General features: G+C 39.6%; 1 long non-coding RNA gene across 1 annotated transcript in view; it reads left to right on the forward strand.

The window, feature by feature from the left end:
• The window catches only part of LOC125753060 (uncharacterized), a 144,417-nt gene extending 123,043 nt beyond the window's left edge, over nucleotides 1-21,374 (forward strand). Inside the window, exon 7 of the long non-coding RNA XR_007403971.1 lies at nucleotides 19,775-21,374. This is a non-coding gene — a long non-coding RNA (uncharacterized LOC125753060). The remainder of the gene's footprint in view (nucleotides 1-19,774) is intronic.
• The last annotated feature ends 365 nt before the right edge of the window (nucleotides 21,375-21,739 follow it).

Below are 21,739 nucleotides of genomic sequence, written 5' to 3' on the forward strand. Positions count from 1 at the left end.
CATTCTCCCTTTCTCCTGCCTCTGTTTTGGGAAAGAAAATTTTTATAATCTGAACTTTCCCCCTGATCATGCATGTGACTAATGGAAGGTATGACTCCTTCTGGACCAAAATTAGTCTGCTCTGGGACCTTGAGAAGTCTTCTTCTTAGGGAAGAACTTAGAGGAGCTAAGTATGGTTTCAGAGTATCATCTGAAAAGACTGGGTGGAGTATGTCATCCTCAGCAGGCTTGGTCCATGATGAGTTGATTTATGACTCCTGTTCCTCAAAACTTAACTCCTCCCCAGAAGCAAAAATAAACTCTCTCTTAAGATTATTTCCTCCTAAGACAGAAGAATGGTTATCCAATTATTATTATCTTAGCTAGTTTATTTTATTCAACAAAGCATTTGGCCAATTAAAACCTGTTCCTAGCTGGGTCTCATTGATTCATCTATACTTTCTCTTACTCCTTGTATGTTTTAAACCAAGTCAGAAGCTCAATATCTAACTGTAAACAGAGTGGTGTTATTTCCAAGGTGAAATAATCATAGCAGTATTTGGTGGAAAGTGCTTTTACACAAGGTGACACCTGGTTTCCTCTTCCTGCATCTCTGCTGGAGGTGAGCCCAAAGAGAATATTACAAAATTCCCCCGCTCTAGAGCAATTGCAGTCTGGCCTGAGATTAGGTTCTCTGAAGGAATATTTAGGCTTGGGAACTGAGCTTTGATTTTTTTTATCTCACAGTCCACACAACATGTTCTGCTGGCACCTGTTGAGGAGCCAGGCTTGTAGCTAAAGCCTGTGGAAGTTTGGGTGACCTGTGAATGGACCTACTGAAATTCTCTCTTCCCATAGGTGGATCACCGCTATTGCATATTCCTGAGGGTACTTGAAGGTCACATTTATATGTGGGAGTCTGTTGTGTTGCTTCTTTCTTTGTGCCATCTCTATGAATTTGTCTTTTTGCCACTAAAGAAGCTCTGTATCGTTTGTTATCTGTCTTCCCCATGAGAGTACAAAACCATGACTTTTCATAGATGTATCCATATTATCTAGAACAGAGTTTGCAAATAGAAGACACTCAATAAATATCTGTAGAATGAATATATTCTCTAATTGCTTATATTGGTAAATTCCCACCAACCCATTGTCTCCTATGTCAACTGCACATTGGATCATAGTCAAGATGCCAATCACTGGTGGGGAAAGGGTTGGGTGAGGTCACTGATAATGGCAAAGCAAGGCCCTGGGTCGCAGGATGTGCAACGCTGGACAGGTTATCAAAGGTGGGTCAGCAAGAATTCTGTTATCAGAACTAAAGCTAGGGCTTTGAGTCTATATCCTGAGACTAAGACTTCAAATCCTGGGGTGGACCCCAGTCTCCATAATAGAATCACTGACCTTGAACTAAGAAGAGAAGAGTGTCGCAGGGATAGAAATTGAGGCAAAGCCTCAATTAAGGAGAGAGGTTTATCTCCTTAACTCCTTTGGCCAATGGAATGCCTATGAATTGACTGGAATCAGGCATCTTTGATCCTTGTGGGGCTGAGTGATGATTTCGTTAAATAGCTGCATTTTGGACAAATAATTGTTTAAGCCTCTTTATTGAGAAAAACTTTTAAAAATCACCTCCATATCCTTTCTGCTTATGTCTGAAAACTGACTGCTTGATAGCAGGAAAAAAATATCCTTTTTTCCCTCATGATGCCTCATGATGTCCCAGAATACCGGCAGAAGAGAGTATGCAGCCTCCAACGAACTAATTTCAGGCACATAAACAATCATATTGGCTCATGGCATGGGGAGTCTCTTCATATTTATTCCATTAGAGTTTTTTGGGCGTCTGCTGTCCCATCAACCTTTTCTGCTCTGTTGGAATACAGTGCCAGCCACTCCCATCCTCTTCCCACAGGTCTGGTGTCTGGGCCAATGCGGTAGATCTCCTGGCCATTGAGAATCCAACCCCTACCAATTTGGCCTGGATTTATTAAAGTCCATTACTAGGGAAATATGTATCACACGGACATCAAGTCCATATATAGTGACTCCTGTCCTATATTTCTAACCTCCCCTCTGTGTTTGCACCTCTCTTTGCGCAGAATTTTTGTGTTTCTCTGAATTTCTAAATCACTGGCTATGAAGTACCCATTTCTCTTTCCCAGCTGCTCCCTTGTGTTATTTATAATGGGCCCTGGGGAAAATGTCCATTCAAATCAGGAAGAGATTATATCAGAGAAGTGAGAAATTTAGCAATGTTATTGGGAGTTGCAACCTCTGACATTAAAACAATAAAAATGCCAAGCAAGGGCCTCAGGGGAAGGTGACTATCAAGTGTGTGGCAGTGGAGAGGAAAGCCCTCTGGGCTGACTCTGGCACTACTGAATATGTGATCCAAGAGCTTTAGGAATTGATTGCTTTTTTGGCAAAAGAATTGTTTAAGAATAAGCAGGTTAAGAATTATTATTGCACCCACTTTTTTACCAGGGCTGACATAATTAAGTGGATTATCTTTTGAGAAATCTGACAAAGAAGTCTACACTTGGGGAAAATGAAAGCTTTCTGCTTGATCTTGTCCAATCACTACAAACTCCAGGGGTCCCTGTGCAGTAAAATAATTCAAAAGACCTCTGGTATTCTCACTAGCTTTCTGGAAATCTTAGCATAAATTCTGTAGTGACTAATGGATGTGGTTGCTTCAGAACTCTGGCATTTCATGTAATTCTACCTTTAAAGAGAGGTAAAACATGTGCCCAGGACACGGCTGGATAAACCCCTTGTTTCTAGAGGTGTTAATGATGCCAGTAGTAACTCAGAAATTGCTCAGTCTAACATTCTACCTTCAAATTTGGGGTTGTTGGTCCCGATGGGCTTGCTGGTTCAGCTTGAGGATCTTCATAATTCCTTTGCAGGCGTGAAACTATGTGGTTCCAAGATAGATGGAGAAGTTTCTAAGCTTATCAATATGTTTTTTAGTGAGCTAAGAACACGTTCTGTTGCAGGAAAGTCTGAAGTTTACCCACCCCTCAGCCCTGAGGTTTGGTTCTCCTCCAAGCTACCAGGGTGTGCCCTACACCAACCTGGCTCCTCATGCTGGTAACCTCTGAGACCGCTTTGGCCTCTCTCTGTCCCTCCATCCCCATGCCAGTCCATCACCAAGGTCTCTTGTTTCTTTTCCCTGAACATCTCTTGAATCCTTTTGTTTCTTCTAATCAGCTGAGGGCAAGCTATTTCTCTCCTGGATGAACAACTGCAAAAGTGTCTTACTTAGCATCTTAGTGTGCTTGCTGCTATTCCCGCTCCCGGCCTGCCCTCCACCCAGTCTCCCTAAAGCAGCCTGTGTGATGTGGACAATGTGACCTGTTGATGTCAATCCTGGACCCCAAACATTGTGTGATTTAAAGTCCAGTATGCTCACTGTGGCTTTCAAGTTTCTACATGATCCCTCCTTGCTTCTCCAGCTTTGTCCTCAGTCTCCCCTTTCTAGCCATGTTGGCTCTCTTTCCACAACATGTCAAGTTCTTTCCTGCCTATGGTCCTTGACTGATGGACTTTTCTCTACTAGGAACACTTTCTCACCCTCCCTTCTCCCCTTCACATAGCCAACTCCTATTCAACTGAACAATTCAGCCTAGGTTTTATTTCCTCCATGGAGTCTTCTCCATTACTCTATCTACATTGGGGTCACTTACTTTTAAGCCTTACAAAATACTGCACTTTGGAGTAGCACAAATCTCACTAATAACTGACTACTGTATGCCTGTTGGGTTGTCGGCTGCATGAGGTCAGGGATGGGGTCTGTCTTGTTCACAGGTTCTGGAATATATCAGATGCTGAGTAGATATTTGTTGTATGCATGAGGAATTGTAGAAATGGTTGATCACCACTTCTTAGATATTTATTAAATAGAATATCTACATTTCAAATAGAATATATTTCAATAGAAAATATGTTTTCTATTGAAATAATATTTATATTGTGTATTTGAAATATATATATTAACTTGATTGTGATATCAGCATCCTAGGTAAGTTTCATTTTAATTAGTCATCCTATACTAATCCTTTTGTTGCCATTTGTGTCTGCATGGGAATGCAAATATAGTTGTCTTCCATGCTGTATCTTTTTTTTTTTTTTCCTTTCTTTTCTTTTAGTATTTTTCAGGGTCTGTGTCTTTCTTTTCTATTTCCATATACTTTTCAAACACATACAAGGATATTTTTGAGGGATAGGAATGGATTAGAGGCATACATCTTATACTATTTTGGTACTTAATCTCCTAAAAGCACTTCTTGGTAACATGACGAAATTTACAACCATCCCTAGTCATAGTCCCTTTCAGAAATATTGCAGAGTAAAAACCTCAAGTTAAAAATGAAAAAGTTTGTTGGCCTGCTACACATTCCAGCTATAGAATTGCTCTTGGTGACTTGCCTTAGGCTGAATCTCAGCCTCTATATTTATGAAACTTTGCTGCCATAAAAATGACTAGGCGAGAAATGGTGCTATGTTGTGCTCACGAGGTTTGCTTCAGTGGGATAGATGCCATTTCATCAAAAAAAAAAAAAAATACTGTGGATTTTGGCATCGTCAGTTTAGCACCAGCTCTTCTTTCTGTCGTGATACTGGGCATTTTCAACTAATTGTTATGGCTTTGGTTTGATAGAAACATTGGCATCATTCTTGCCATGGGCAGCATCTTCTTGGGTTTTTATAAAGGATCCAATGCAGCTTTAAGCTTTTTGAAAGACAGATGGAGACTTCAAATGGTTGTGTGAAACCAGCACTCATCATGTTCCTGGAAGACTTCAACGTTTTCATTTGTTTTCAGCAAGAACAATCAACAGTCAACATCATCAGCATGTTTGATTATCACAATAATGAATTTTATTTACCCCTGTGAGTTGAGAATTTTTCTTTCGCCTATTTATGATTTTAGTATTTAAATTTCAGGACATATTTTATGTCTACTTATTTGCATTTCCTGGAAGTACCCTTTATATTAGGTTTGCTAAATCAATATTTAACAAATCATCCTAGTTTTCTTTAAACTTTTTTAAAAAATTTTTATTTATTTATGATAGTCACAGAGAGAGAGAGAGAGAGAGAGAGAGAGGCAGAGACACAGGCAGAGGGGGAAGCAGGCTCCATGCACCCGGAGCCCGACGTGGGATTCGATCCCGGGTCTCCAGGATCGCGCCCTGGGCCAAAAGCAGGCACCAAACCGCTGCGCCACCCAGATCCCTCATCCTAGTTTTCAAAACATTTTCAATGTTAATTGCATTGGCCATCTGTATATTTTTTATATATACAGTAAACTCAAGGTTATTTAGACCATTGCCCTATTGTCTGTATTTCTTTCTCTCCCTCTCTTCCTTCCTTCCTTCCTTCCTTCCTTCCTTCCTTCCTTCCTTCCTTCCATTCTCTCTCTCTTTGCCTGTCTTTTAACCTGTTGTATCTCCACAGAAAGAAAAGCAGGGCCATAGAGTCTATCATGTAGTCAACACATGCTTATCATGTATATATGCCTAGGACTCTCTCTGCCCTATGGGAGCTCACTGTTCATTCACCTGGGAGGTGGTATCCCTGAAAAAAGTTTTGATACATTTGAGATGGCTTATTAAGATTTGGGGAATTGTTGATTCAGATGGCATGAGAGGGATGAGAGGTTGGTGAGACACAGGACGGAAAAGCAAGGCTAAGGAGAGGCAGTCTATGAATCGCAAAGGCTTCAGAGAATTTGGGAGAAGTAGACACAAAGCAGATAGCAGCACAGACCTTTGAGGGATTTATGTTGGGCAAGGAGGGGAAATGACTTTGGGGGCAGAGTGGGCTGGCTTACAGAGGACTTTGATTGTTGGACAGGGCCTGACTTCAGAGGGCCACGTAAGAGGATTTTTGGCTTTATGTGGTAGGCGATGGGAAGGTATTGCTGATTTTGACCCATTCCCTGCAATTCAAAAGAATTAGCATGATTCCTTATAAGGAGCTTTGGCTAAAGCCTTGACAGCCCAAAAACTGAATGAAAGTTTCAAATTAAGTTTGGGGAGATTTGTCAGTTAACTTTAAAAGTTTTAATCCTTTTAGTTTTCAGAGATGAGTAAGAATTAGCTTAAATGTCATTTTTTCTTTCTTTATCTTGCCGCTTTATATGTTCATTGATAGGAGATTTGCATTTGAAAAGTTTTATTATACATTCCAGTAGGAAAATTGCACATTGTTGATAAATGTATCTTTTATAATCCTTGCTGTTATTGGAACACTGCTAATTTTATTAACACTTTCTCAAAGGAAATGAAAGTGAAATGAATGCCTGTGAAGCCCCTTCATTATCTCATCTGCCCTTGCCTTCCTCATGTTGCCGAAATTCTAATGGAAAAAAAAGGGGGCTGCCCAGCAATTTTCTTTTCATATGACATTTCAGCACTCCTCCAGTCCATCGCTGTAATGAAAATTGGCAGCTCTTGAGAAAAACAGTAACTGCTCAGAGCAGAGCACTTGCTACGTGGACCATGAACAGAAGAGGAACCACTTCAGCCCAGATATGATGCCATTTTTCTCATGTGCTAGAGGCAAGCCTGTTAGATGCTCAAAGGGTAGTTAGTCACAGGGCAGGAATTGGGCAGTCCATCCCATCCCAAATGTCTAGTTATCCATCAGCTTGCTCACATGATTAAAAGTTTGAGGTAATAATGCCTCAAGGGTATTATCATTTCTCTTTGGACTTTTCAGCAAGAAGTTAGGGCACAAAATGTCTTAACAGCATTAACATCAAAGACAATTAGGTCCTTACTGGTTGTTTTTTTCTTTTTTTAATGAAATGTTCCATTCACCAGTAGTTAAAGCAAGATCAGATTGATGTACCCTAAGGAATGACTAAGGACTGATTTTATTGTCACAAGAATGGTATTTTAACAAATATTCCAGTTCAATGTTAAGTTTTGAAGGGGCTACCCTAGGTCTGTATTATTGCAGCGATGGGCCATTGATCAGAATCTGCTAGCAACTCTCCTTTGGGAATTTCTCTGAAGACAGTAGATAAGACACACAAAATAATCGCACTCTTTCTCCTTAAATCTCAAATAATATCACCTAGCAGTGTTACCCCCCTCCCCAGTTTTAAATCAACTTTGCTCTGAGGGACTTTTGACTGTCCTCTAAATCAGCTCCACTATGAAAGCATGAGGCTATGTCATCAATGAAGATAATCAAAAGAATGTGTTTAAGGCTGTGGGAGAAGTTTCAAAAGTGGGTCCCTAAGTGAGTTTCATTAGAGGAAACGTCATTGGAACAGCATCATGTCTCAAGATGACTAATTTGAATAAGAAAATACGCAACTAAGTATATCTATTCTTTGACATTTCTTACAAATAAATGGTGTAGTGATCAACAGCATGAGATTTGGACCCAGACACACTGGGTTTGAGTTATAGTTCTGCTACCTTGGAGAAGTCACTAGCTATGAGAGCTTCAGATTTCCCAAGGGTAAAAGGGAGATTACACTAGGTGTTTGTTAGGACTAAGTTAACTGGAATGAAGGCAAATTGAATTAAATATATATATATTTAGCTATCTATCCATTTTATATAGCAAAAGCCCAGTAAGTTATTGTTATTAACAATAACAATGCTATTATTGTTACAATTACTATGAGTATAGTTATTAACAATACTATACTTTAGTTAGAAGTAGTTATTGTTACCAATGTGAAATTGTAATTGAAATGATCCTTCCTATTCCTTATGGTCTGAACTTCTTAGATATCTCCATGGTTGTTCCCCTCATTTCTTCTCCTTTCCCCTTATATGTCTTTATTCCTCTATAAGTTTTTTTTTCTTTCCTCCCACCCCCTGCCCCCTCATCCTTTCCCTCTCTTTTATCTATCCCTCTTGTAAATCCCTTCTTATAAATGAAAAGTGGGTTCAAGAGTAGGCCTGCTTCCTCAGCACACAGAAGGAGTGAAGGTGAGCAAGCTCTGTGGAATCCAGAATCCATGGATGTCTGTCTTTCATACGAAGCTGAAAGCTACTCAGTATCCTTGGTAAACAGGGCTGAGCTCTGAGGCCTCTCCTGCCCGCCTTCAGCCTTCTCTAGAGGAGCTCTGGACTGCTCCCTTGAAAGGAAGACACACATCCTCCTTCTGTTTCCTTTATTAGCCCCCTCTCTTCTCAAATACTTTTTTTCCCCCATCAGTGTGAGAAAATATACCAATCATGATGAAATTGTACAGTTTTATTTCCTGGTATGGGGGTTAATTAAACCTTAGAACTACAATTCTCAACCGGGTTGCCAGGACCTGTTAGAGAAAAAAAAATCAGCCTTTTTTTCTGAGGTTGTGTGCAGTTTGAAAGTCATAATTATTGCCATGACACAGTGTTAGGACAAAACCAAACCAAACCAAACCAAACCAAACCAAACCAAACCAAACCAAACCAAACCAAACAAAACACTGTTATTTTCTTAAAACTGAAGACAATAAGCTAGGCACACGACCCTTGCTTTCTGAAGATACTTTGAAGGCAGATTATCTTTGGAGTGACAGAAATTATCAATAAGAGGATTTAGTGTCTGATTCCTTTTTTTTGAAGGGGAGCTGCATAAAAATATTATAGTCACCAAATGGGGCATAAGTTTTTAAAAGAGTACAAAAATTGTTGAGAAACACTGTTTATTTGTAAAGTTAGCAAAAATAGTAATCACAACCCAAGAAAGCAAGCCTGACCTGGAAGTTCCCAGGAGACTCATTCTTGTGTTTAATGAGAAGCTGGTACAAGAAACCAGCTGAGACTGACATGCCTGTTGTGTTTGGAGAATTTTAATTTGATGTTAACCTGCTCATCACAGAAATTCACATAAGGTCCCAGCCATAATGAGCACCACTTTGTACTTCCATAAGTAGAAATAACAATTCCTGCATGAACTGGAAATATGAAATTGATGACAACCTCCCTTGGGCTTTGTCACTTGCCCCAATGTTACTATTTTGTTCTACTTTAGCAAAAATGAAACATCGCTAGTTGTGCTCAAAACCATAAAAACTATAGTTTCACTAACATGGATATTCCAGATATTGATACCTTGGATATTCACCTTTGGCTTTTATATCTTGCTTTCCCAATGACATATAATTAATGACTATTATTCCTTAAAGGGCAGACAAGTATCCAAAATAAGCATAACCTCTTGAAAACACCAGCTTTTGAACTGTGGCTCTTCTAATTGATGTTATGAATTCCCTTTCCATGGGCTATCATGGGGTTTGGTCAGTAAACACATAGAAAGCATCATCCAGTGGAAAGTAGACTGCATGTAAATGGATATGGGTTTGAGCCCTGGCCCTGACATTTAATACCTGAGAGGGCTTGAAAAATATATCTAATTTTTTTGAGCTCCCGTTTTCTCATATATTAAATAAGGGTGATGTGACTCTCTCTGCAGGGGTTCTGGGAGGTTTGAAGACATGTTTAGAAAGCGCCTAGCAAAAAGCTAATACATAGCACAGTTCAGAATCTCATTTTTATCATTATGCGCATCGGCTAAATCGTCTAGCTAATGTTGAAGTTTAACTTGTTGAATAGTATGTATAATACACTCATTGCTAAATATACATTCTTACCCTGATCCTAAAGTACTGTCTCACGTGCCCTGAAACCCTTGCCTATTTGTGTGCAGTCATCACTACTTACTTGTGAAAGTATGTGCATATACTCATGCTCTCACAAAATCAGTTCCACACATTCAGATAATTATACAAACCCACTCATTTTGAGATAGACTGAATCTATTTTCAGCGCCCACTAATCAGACATGTGCATAAGGGGATGAGAGGTACAACAGAGCAGCCAATACTACTTTTCGCTGGGGTCATTGGTGATGATGCTATGATACCCAAGCAAGGGAAGCTGAGAGCCACTCATGGGAGCAGTCTTTGGCCCTGTACTGTGTCTGCTCCAGCAGATGCACATGCAGCCTGCTTGAGCTCCAGCCTTTTGGAACCTCTGACATTGCAGAAAGTGCTGCTTTTTAGACCACAAAGTGGTTACCGGCATGATATGAAGATGGGGAGGTTGACCTAATGCTGGGGCAGAGCTGGATTGTGAGATTTGTTATTGGCTTCCACAGCTTTGTCAAATTCTGTCCATCTCCTACATGGTATATAAGCTCATTAACAGTAAGGCCCATGTCCTCATCTCTGTTCTCTCTCTGGGAACTCTTTGTACTCAGAGGAAACTTATTGACTAGGAGAAGGGAGAGGAACTGTTGTCCTGTCAGCTGGTTGGTCATTGATTGCCAACAGATGGGTTGTTAGGTACCGACTCTTCAGCTGATTAGCTGCCTGAGCTTTTCTGGCTAAGAAACACGTTATTTTTCTGGCCCTTGGTCAGGAAGGCCCTTCCAAGGTTGAGCGAGGGAAGGGGGAAGAGGTAGATGCCAATCAATTATGATTGCCTTTGTTAATGGCACAAGAATAAGGTTTGGTGGGATGACCAATAAATCTATCGTTGAAGGTTATTATGTGAATTGTCTGTTGATTCCTTGACAATGAAAAACATCTTTACTGTGTTTTTCTAATTTTATATACACACACACATATATATTATTTATAAGATATTCACACAATGCCAAGAAATATAAGGAGCGAAGTAGAATCACCTGGAATACTAACACTCTGTGATTGTTCCTATTAACATTTGGTGATCTATTCTTTCACAAAAAATGTTTGTGCAGATAGGTACAGAAATATCTGATTTCATGCAAATCATATCACAGTGCTGTTTATTAAATTTGTGGCATAATTTTGTTCTGTCATTATTTTTATTTTTAATTTAATTTTTAAAGATTTTATTTATTTATTCATGAGAGACATATATATATAGAGAGAGGCAATATGCATTTTTATGTAAAAAAAAAACCAACAAACTCCCAACTTTTTTAAAGATTGAAAACTAAGTTAAATTTTTATTTTTTTATTTTTTTTTATTTTTTTATTTTTTTCTAAGTTAAATTTTTAGAAAACGTGAGCACTGGGGGTTATTCTATATGTTGGCAAATTGAACACCAATAAAAAATAAATAATTAAAATAAATAAAAATTAAAAAATAAATAAAAAATTAAAATAACAAGTTCTTGTTTCATTAAAAAAATTTTTTTTTTAGAAAATGTAGTACAGGCTAAATAAAACAGGTCTCCTCAAATCTGGCCACAGTTTCCGTGTGCAACCTCCTATGTAGTATTTGTCATCAACTGTGATCTTTGTCTTCCTGAGGTTTCAGTTTGTTGAGTGGGTAATGGTGAGGATCTAGTGCAGCTTTTTGGCAGTGAACATTGAGCTTTGACCCACCTGGTCTGCAGTGACACTTGCCTTTTGCCAGTTTCCCATCCTCTTTTACAGAGAGCCTGTGCTTCTGTGATCTATGTTGTCTCCGTGTCCCACACTGTCTGAGCCTCCCTATGTGCTTGGGGGCTGCTGCCTTACATGTTCCAGGAGAAGTAGAACCAATGCTGCTTAATGCCTCAGAATCTACCTATCTCCAACTTCAGAATTTCTTTCTTTCTTTTTTAAAGATTTTATTTATTTATTCCTGAGAGATACAGAGAGAGGCAGAGACATAGAGGGAGAAGCAGGCGCCTCATAGGGAGCCCATTGTGGGACTCGATCCCTGGACCGGGATCATGCCCTGAGTCAAAGGCAGACCCTCAACCACTGAGCCACCCAGGCATCCCCAGAATTTATTTCTATAGCGTCTGGGGTATCTGTGTGGAAAGGGGTATTTACTGGAGCTTAGTGGCTTTCAGCTGTGTGGAAGCTACACAACTCTTTAGAATCCATTGTTCATTTCAGAGCATATGGTTATTTATTTACCTGGTTTTCTTCCTAAGTAAGATGTTAGAATAGGAAGACACTTTGGTGATCTCTGAATGCAATACTTTCATTTCACAACTGGGGAAAGCAAGGGAAAGGAAGCGATTTGGTAGAGGCTCCATAGCAAGTGCCAGGATGGGGCGGTCCTCTTACATCCCATCTCCTTTCCCAGGATATCCTTCCCATAGTCTCTAACAGCTGGCCTTCATAGAAATCCCCTTTTTCTGTTTCTACTTTTCAGCTGATTTACCTGATTGTCCGTATTTCTATGATCCAGCCTTGGAATAAGACCCTGAGGAGCCAGGTGTTAATTTGAGTTTTTGCAAAGCTAATTACCCCTACATCCCCAAGTCTTTCAAGACAACAGCCTTATTCTTCTATTCAGGCATTGTTTTACAGAGGAGGATTTGGCTTGGGTATAGATTAGAGGAAGATTTTTGTGGTGTTCTATAAGCTTTAAAACTAGATTATATCAGATTTTCAGATGCTGCCTCAAGATTATTACGCTGGTGATGATTTTGAGGACACAGCAACATGTGGTAACTGGAAGCTTTAGATGGGATTGGATGGATAGACAGCTTGTCCCTTTGGTTAGAAATATAGTACACTGCAGTTCCTATGGACTCAACTGGTTTTCTACCCCTACAGCTGCCAACAGCTCTTAGCTGCTAAAGAAAGCAGGCAGATCGGGCAGCCATTGAGGAATGCCACGTGTTGGAACAGGCTTTTATCTCAGTGCCCACTCTACTGCCAGGATGCTGTCAGGACAGTCTGAGAAATGCGTTAGGGACCACCCACCTACTTGACACCTGTGTTGGCCAAGGTCAGAACCCTTAAGAATCTGACTGCTTCTTGGCAGTTGCAACAGCAGAAGTGATGGCATCAGAAGAGGCACTACTCTGAGAGAGAAGGTGCGGTCAACTGAGAATCTAGGGCCCTGGTTTCTCCTAATCCCTTAACTTTTCTGAGCCTCAGTATTATCTGGAGCACTGAGACTAAACTACCTTGCCTTTCCCATCCCTTAGAGATGCTTTTAAAGGAAGTTGCTTGTATGTGCACATACATGTACACACATATACACACATACATACATGCTGTGCATACTTTAGGGGTTGAATTGTGACCCTTCAGAATTCACATGTTAAAACCCTAACTCCCAGTACTTAGAATGTGACCTTATTTGCAAATAGAATTGTTGCAGATGCAATTAGTTAAGATGAAGTTGTACCAGAGTAGGGTGGGCCCATGATCCAATATGACTGGTGTCCTTATAAAGAGGGGAAACTTGGGCACAGACATGCACACAGGGAGAATGCGATGTCAAGATTGAGGTTATGCTGTCACGAGCCTAAGAACTAACAGAAGTTGGGTGAGGGACCTGAAACAGATCCTTTTCCAGCATCTTGAGAGGGGATATGGCTCTGCTGACACCTTGATCTCGGACTTTCAGCCATTAGAACTGTGAGACAATAAATTTCTGTTGTTTAAGTCACTCAGTTTATTGTTCTTTGTTACAGCAGCCCCAGAAAACTAATTATACCCCACTTCTCTGACAAAATGACTTGAAATATTTAAGACTCAACCACAGCCTCTAGTATATTTTGGGTTAGCATGAACCTGGCATGGTAGTGTGGGCTAATTGGTTTATAACAATAAGTTGGGCAGAGGCAGATGGATGGGCGGACTAGACAGTAAGCTCCTGAAGGCAAGGACTGATTGGTTGTATGTAGCACTTTATCCTCAGCGCTCAGCACAATATCCAACCCATTTTTGGTGCTATTTGTTGAATGGGTTAAATGTTGTGACCAGAGAAATCACTGTGATCAGGTTTTCTTTCTTTCCTTTATTTTCAACCTGAGATAAAATTTACATAACAAAAATTCACCATTTTAAAGTGTACAATCTGGGGCACCTGGGTTGCTCAGTCAGTTAAGTGTCTGACTCTTGGTTTTGGCTTATGTCATGGTATCAGAGTCATGAGCTCAAGCTCTCTGTTGGGTTCCATTCTCAGCATAGAGCCTAGTTGATATTCTCAATCTCTCTCTCTGCCTCTCCTCCTGCTTGCATACTTTCTATTTAAAATAAATATATAAATCTTTTTTAAAAGTGTACAATCCAGTGCTTTTTTAGTACATTTATTAATATTTACATATATTCTCACATTTTCTCTTTCTTTCTTTCTTTCTTTCTTTCTTTCTTTCTTTCTCTTTCTTTCTTTTTTTTTCTTTCTTTTCTTTCTTTCTTTCTTTTTTCTTTCTTTCTTCTTTCTTTTTTCTTTCTTTCTCTCTTTCTCTCTTTTTCTCTTTCTCCCTTTCTTTCTTTCTTTCTTTCTTTCTTTCTTTCTTTCTTTCTTTCTTTCTGTCTTTTTTCTTTCTTTCGTTTTGATAGTAGCCATCCTAATGGATGTGAGGTATTATCTAACTGTTTTGATTTAATTTTTCTGAATGATTAGTGATGTTGAACATCTTTTCATGTGGTTATTGTCTATTTGCATTTCTCCTTTGGAGAATTGTCTATCAAGTCCTTTCCCAATTTTTCAATTAAATCATTTATTATTTTGTTGTTTAGTTTAGTAGGAATTCTTTATACATTGTAGATGTGAATCCTTTATTAAATTTATAATTTGTAAAAAGATTTATAATTTGTGAATATTTTCTCCCATTGTGCAGACTTTTTTTTCACTTTCTTGAGAATGTTCTTTGGTACACAAACATTTTTTTAAAATGATTTTATTTTTTTTCACTTGAGAGATATAGAGAAAGAGCACAAGCATGGGGAGAGGCAGTGCAGGCAACCCTAAACAGGGCTGGATCCCAGCACCCCAGGATCATAAGCTGAGCCAAAGGCAGACACTTAACTGACTGAGCCACCCAGGTGCCCTCACCAACATTTTTTTAAAAAGATTCATTTATTTATTTTAGTGAGAGAGATGAAAGGGAGGGGCAAAGGGAAAGGGAGAGAGAGAATCCTCAAGCAGACCCCTTGCTGAGTGCAGAACCTGACCGGAGGGGAGGGGGGCTGGGGGCTGGATCCCAGTACCCTGAGATCAAGACCTGAGACAATATCAACAATATCAAGAGTTGGCTACTCAACCAACAGAGCTAGCCAGGTGCCCTGATACACAAACATTTTAAATTTTGATGAAATCCAATTTATTTTTTCTTTGTTTTATTACAATTTTCAATCATATTTAAGACATTATTGCCTAATCCAGGGTCACAAATATGTATACCTATGTTTTCTTCTATGAATTTTATAATTTTAGTTCTTACATTTAGGTCTTTGATCTATTTTGAGTTAATTTTTGTATACAGTGTATGGTAGAGGTCCATGTTCTCTTTTTTGGAATGTGACTAGTTGTCCCTATACCACTTGTTGAAAAACTAATCTTTCCCTGTTGAATGGTTCTTGGTCCCTGTGCCAAAATCAGTTGACCAAACACACATGGATTTATTTCTGGGCTCTTAACACTATTTCATTGATCTATATGTTTATCCTTATGCTAGCACCAAAACCTCTTGATTACTATAGCTTTGTAGTAAGTTTTGAAATTGGAAAATATGCATCCAATAACTTTGTTCTTTTTTTCAATATTCTTTTGCTGATAAGACTTTCTTAACCAGTATGGATAGTTAGGAGTTGGTCAACAATAGGAGTTCAGGATATTCATAGTGAAGTAGCTGTGTCACTCAGAACTGAAGATCTCTCTGTCCATGATAAAAGCTCTAGCCTGAAAGAGAACCTGACCACACTAGAGCAATGGTGCTCTTGGTGATTGAGGTAGCTAGTCAGTTTCATTGTTTTCCTTGGATTTGTGTCAAGTCACCTGGAAAATCAAAGATATCATTTTACCTTATTCTTCAAATATGTACCTTAAGCAGGTAGAGAAAATGTGTTTACATTCATCATATAGGTGGAGAAAATGACAGAATTGAAACATATGTTTAGATTACAAAGTTAATTCACGGCATAACATTTACTGGAAGCAGATCCCCTATCTAAATGTTGTGTACTTCTTTTGTGTATTTTTAAAAAAGTATATGAATAGCAAATCTTAACTATAAAAAAATCATTATAGATAAGAAGGAGGAGGAAGAGGAGAAGAGAGGTGCACAATGCCATTACTGAGAAAAGAGCCAGCAATTTTGAATTCCGCATTGGACCAGGAGCAGCAGTCCTGGTAAATGTTCAACAACTGGCTCTGCAGATACAGTAATGCCCTGTTTTTGCATTATTTGCCAGTTTCTCTTGTATAAATCCTCCAATATGGCTGATTTTGAGCTACGAGGGTGACATCACTGAATGTGGATGTAGGAAAAGACTCACATAATCAGCTCTCATGAGCCAGTGCCAGCACACTACTCAAGGGTATTCTCTCTAATTCCTTGCTACTCAAAATGTAGTTCATGAACTATCAGCAGTGGTAGCACTTGAGAGCTTCTGGAAAAACCCAGAATCTCAGGTTCTACCCTGGCCTGTGGAATCAGAATCAGAACTAGTATTTTAACAAGATCTTAGGTTATTCCTATCAATGTTAGAGTTTGAGCAGCACTGCTGTACAGCTGCACTGTTCTGTGTGGTAGCCACTAGCCACATGTGGTTATAGGGCTCTTGAAATGTGGCTAGCCCAAGGTGAGACGGTCTGTTTTGAATGCTTAGTGGATGTCTTAATCAGTTCAGCCTGCTATAACATCTTATCTTAGGTTTAAACAACAAGCATTTATTCTTCTCTGTTCTGGAGGCTGGAAGCCCAAGATCAGGGTGCTGGCAGATCTGGTGTTTGGGTAAGGGCTGCTTCCTGTCTTCTTGCTGTGTCCTCCTCACGTGACTGAGAGAGGAGGCTCTTGTCTCTGTCTCTCTTCCTCTTCCTTTAAGGGCACAAATCTCATCATGGGGGTCATGACCTCATCTAGGCCTAATCATCTCTCAAAGGCTCTACCTCCTAGTACTATCCCATAGGGAGTTAGAATTTCAACATACAGGCTTAGTGGGGAGACATACAGTCCATAAAAATATGAAAAAAAGTAAACTACCCCATAAATATTTTTTATGCTAACTACATGCCACTATCAGAATATACTGAGTTAAAGAGAATATATTATTAATATTAATTTCAACTATTTTGTTACTTTGTTTTTTAATCTATCTGTTAAAAAAATTGAAAATTGCTACGCGGCACACATTTTGGCCAGTACTGCTGTAAAGCATGAAATCCCTAGAACTCTGACTGCTCTGTGTGTCCCTTGGGCCCACCTCTTTCTAAACTTGAACTTAAGTTGATCCAGACTTTTCTAATAAAACAATGAATTGTCCATGGCTGCACATCGGTAATGGCCAAAGCCACCATTCATTTCCTCTTTACTACTGCTTTTGTGTCCCACTTCTGTGGACTCAGAAGATGTTAATAAGAAGAACTGAATAATAGTGCTTTGCCACTGGAAGTTCAAGAATATTCTACTTCCAGAATGGAGGAAGATTTCAGAAATGAGGAGTGTCTTATATACCTCTTCTTACATCTGTTATCCAGTAGTCTTTTCAGGCAATAGTGCATCATTTCCAGGACCCTCAATGATCTCTCAGGGACTCATCTTCATGACAAAGGAAGAGTCACTAAATAACTCCTGTTCTTAATAAACAGCCTGAGAGCGGGTGCACCACTGCTCAGCACATTAACCATATTTACCGTCTAAGAGACAGAAAGCAACCTGTCTCATTTGATGAGGAAGCCATAAAGTTTTAGTGAATGGGAAGTAAATCAAAGCTTCCTCTTGCCTTGTAAAAATGCACTGCCTCGTGTTGCATCTCACCCTTCACTCGCATGAGTGTATTTTTATTCCTCCGCATAAATAAAACATGATTCGAAGCCATCCTCCTGACTTGCTCTTGGCGCTAGGTTCAACAACCAAAAAAAATTAAAGCTGGCATTGTGTTTCTGATGAGGCTTGAGTATTAGTATGAAACACCTAAAATACTTGCAAGGTGCAAAAGGCTTTAAGCTGAGAAGGGACAAAGAAAGAGGAATCTTTTTCCTCGGTTCCCATGAGAGCACATGCAAAGTGCCTGCTCCAGCCCTAGGCACAAAATAAGACCACAGAACAGTCTGCTTCACTCCCCCATGCTAGAAGCAAGAGCATTTTGAGAATAAGAATAGATAAATAACTGAATAGTCAAATTCAGTAAAAAAATCAGCTTTTAAAATTAATTCACAAGATCAGTGACAAGTGCTAAACTGTGTTCTATAGTCACATGAATATGGTGAATATTTGGAGACATAACGTTTTGTTGATTAATTTTAGTCAGCCATTTTTCTTCATTTTGACCTAAATTTCAGTCAGCCATTTTTCTTCATTTTGACCTAGAGTATTTCAGGCAAAAGCTGCTTTGTGACTGCTAGTAAGTGTGGTATCTCTTTGTGTCTTGTTTTGTTCTCCCCAGCCCAAAGAAGAACTTTAATCTTCTTTAATCTTAAAACTGTTATAGAGAGAAGATTGAGAATCAAGGATCTTGTGGAGATTCAGGAGGGTCCTGTGGCAAAATGGCAGGGAGGGGGTGGGCATCTGAGCTGACCAGTCCTATGGATCTGTGCCCGAAGTAGGAGAGTGGTGCCTGGAAACTGGACAAGTAAGAGAACAGTGTAGAGTTGCCAAGTTTGAGCGGCAGAAACGTGTTCAAAGTGGATAACCAAGCTTGTGACCCTTGATTCAGATATTAGGAGCTTAGGTGGCACCTATGGATGTCTGGCAATTGGGGAAAGAAAGAGGAAGGGAAATTGTTAGGGTGCATATCAAACCAAGGAGCCCAACTCTTCTAGTAGGGTTTATGCACCACTGATGAACCTTTCTTTGGATAGCTTAGGTTTCTTTCAAGTACCTGGAAAGCATTTGACAGAGAATGTTGTGTGTTTAGTTTACAGATTCTTCTCATTTTTTTTTTTTTTTGGCTTTACCCAAAGGATAACATTTCTTTTAGGGTATATTTCCTTTTATATATTTCTAAATACAAACTTTCTTCTAATAGGCATTATCTTTATGCCAGAATTTTATATAAAACTTCAACATTGAGAATAGCAGTCAACAAATAACACTATGTTATAAAGAGGAGAGTGGATATGGTCCACTGAACAAACCAAAGAATACAACACAGAAAAATGACAGAAACCATAGTACTTCCTCCAGCCTAAAAAGAAGACTAGAAAGGGGGAAGGATGTGAGTTGTCGATTGTAGACTTAGAGGAGACTTTTACCCTCTGCTCTTTCAAGTCAAAAGAGAGCACTACTTCTAGAGATTGGTAAGTGTCTGCAAGAAGGGGAGACTAGTACTCCATGTCCACCTCGCTGGGTACATGTGGAGAAACCTTGAGTCTTCTCTGGGCCACTTTGCAGCTGAGAGAGTATTATAGAGAAAGCCCTCTCTGGCTTGATACATATCCTGGGACTTAGAGGGCAATGTGGAAATGCAACCATGTCTCCTTACTGACTTGAGAGTCCCAAAGTCCTAGATGTTGTCTGAGCAGCCCTAGTAACAAGGTAAGGAGAGAGGGCAGCTTGCACACTGCACTTGACTCAATAGGTATGAGTGAGTTTTCTGTAGGTCAAGTGCTTATTGCAGAAAATACTGGGTTGGACCTTCTCATTGTATCCTGTCAGACAACTTGGTCAGGATACAATATTATGGATGTCCCATCTGGGGTAGGAGTGGAGGGAGGTGTTCAGGAGGTTAGCCAGAGTGCATCCCCATGTGAGGGCAGTAGAAAGGCACCCACAAAAAACCCACTCCTGTAGCCCGTGAGAGAGCCAGCACTGAAACGCCTCTGCCCATTGGGGCATTGATAGCCAGCCCATAAGGAATCACAACAATTCATACAGCTAAGTAAAATTCTCTCTCTTTTTTTTTTTTTTTTTTGTTCTTTGACTTTCCTTCCTTCCTGCCCAGTGAGAGTCAGAAAAAGAAGAGAGAAGAGATGGAGGAAGAAGATAAAAAACAGACCATACCCTCTTCACTTTTGATCTTGACCCAAAGGTTGGACCTGAGCAAAGAGCAAGTTGGAAACTTTGAATTGTATATGTGATTCAAGTTAAGATTTATACTGGAGTGTGTTTTTGGTTATTTATTTATTTATTTTGAGAGAGAGAGAGAGAGAGAGAGGTGGAGAGGGACAGAGGAGAAGGAGAGAGAGAATCTTAAGCAGGTTCCATGCCCAGCACAGAGCCTAACCCAGGGCTTGATCTCACAACCCTGAGATCACGACCTGAGCCAAAATCAAGAATTAAATGCTTAACCAACAGAACCACCCAGGTGCCCCTGGATTGTGCTTTTTAAAAGCAAAAGGGGAGTCTATCCCAGAATGGAACTTGTTTTTGTTTGTTTGTTTTTTTTTTTTTAACTAGAAGTGCTTGGAAAGGTATTGGATCTGCTCAAATTGAATCAGAGGTGATTTGGAAGTGCATGCAGAAGACAACTGTGGATGAGAAAAATAAAACTATTTCATACTTGTACTCTATTGAGACTTTCCAGAATGTTCAGTAAACCAGTTATGCTTGTTAAGATAATTCTTCCAAAGTTTTCATGTTATGGCACAATAGAAAATGGTAATTCCATTTGCAAGTCAAATTGAGGTCACTAGACATCCTAGAGGTCACTAGAGGTGACTGGTTGAGGGTTTTTATCCCTCCAGTCTGAGGCTCTGCCCAAAAGGCTGATGACTATGCCCATGGACTGGTACTCTGTTTTACACTATATATGCTCAGAGTGACTGGAGAGAATTCCTCATCTTTCTTTATGGGAGAAAGGATAATTTGTAGTCCCATATATAATCTTAAGATGGCATGGATCATGGAAATCCCTAAGTTTTAATTCTCATTTGCACATTAGTATAGCAGACACAAAGATTAATGGAACAAATATTGGCTTGGGAGACAAAGTTCCAGCATTGTCAATGACCAGCTTGGGCAAGACACTTCATCCCTCTGGGCTTTTGTTTCCTTAACTGCCAAATGAGGGGACTAGGGAGCAAGTATTCAATAAATGGCAGCCATCACCAGCATCATTACCACCATTCTTTAAGACTGAGCTCTAAGGCAATGGGACAATAAACATCTGCTTCAATTAGTTCATCAAATTTTGACTAACTGCCTACTACACATGGGACATAAAAGGTAATAGGAAACTCCCCTGAAGCATGTAGAGTGGGAGGTTTTGTACCCTAAGGCTACAGAGCTCTCAAAAGTCCTCAAATGATGATCACATGTCTCCTGATGGTTTCTGAGACCTTTCCATGACATTTGTTTACTCCATACAGCAGCAGATCCTGGCCACACACTGGGTGCCTATTGGATCAAGTTGATGGCATGCTAATCTCAGAGCTCCTCTCCTCTGGTTTTACAAGCATCCAAAGGAGGCAATATGCCCAGTAGAATGCTCATCTTCCTGCTGCCTGAAATATTCAAAATGGATTTAGGATATCCATGGCATATCATACCATGTTGGTCAGATATCAAATTTTAGCTTCTATTTGCCTAAAGGTCTAGAAATTATTGGGGGGGTGGGTGGTATATGTGCCTGGTTGGTATAGGGATCACTTAACAGGCATCCATTTTTCTCATACAAGGAACTCATAGTCAAGTATCTGGGTAGAAAGAATTCTTTCCTATTAACTGAGTCCCATCAGTAAATTAATACACATCAAGTAATTTATTCATTACCTTCTTACTTTCTTCCTTCCTTTGATCCCACCAATTTAGTTTGGTTTCCCTTAAAAGCAGAAGTTTGAGAGTAAGCCCTGCAGGCAGGTAGTTTATTTGAGAGGTGATCAGAGAAAGAGGAATGAGGGAACAGGGAGAGTAAAACAGGGAAGGAGGATAGTCAGTAGAAGGATGTATTATTGAGCTCATTGCTGTA

The sequence above is a fragment of the Canis lupus genome, chromosome 19 (assembly GCF_003254725.2).
Source record: "Canis lupus dingo isolate Sandy chromosome 19, ASM325472v2, whole genome shotgun sequence".
Classification (NCBI taxonomy): domain Eukaryota; kingdom Metazoa; phylum Chordata; class Mammalia; order Carnivora; family Canidae; genus Canis; species Canis lupus.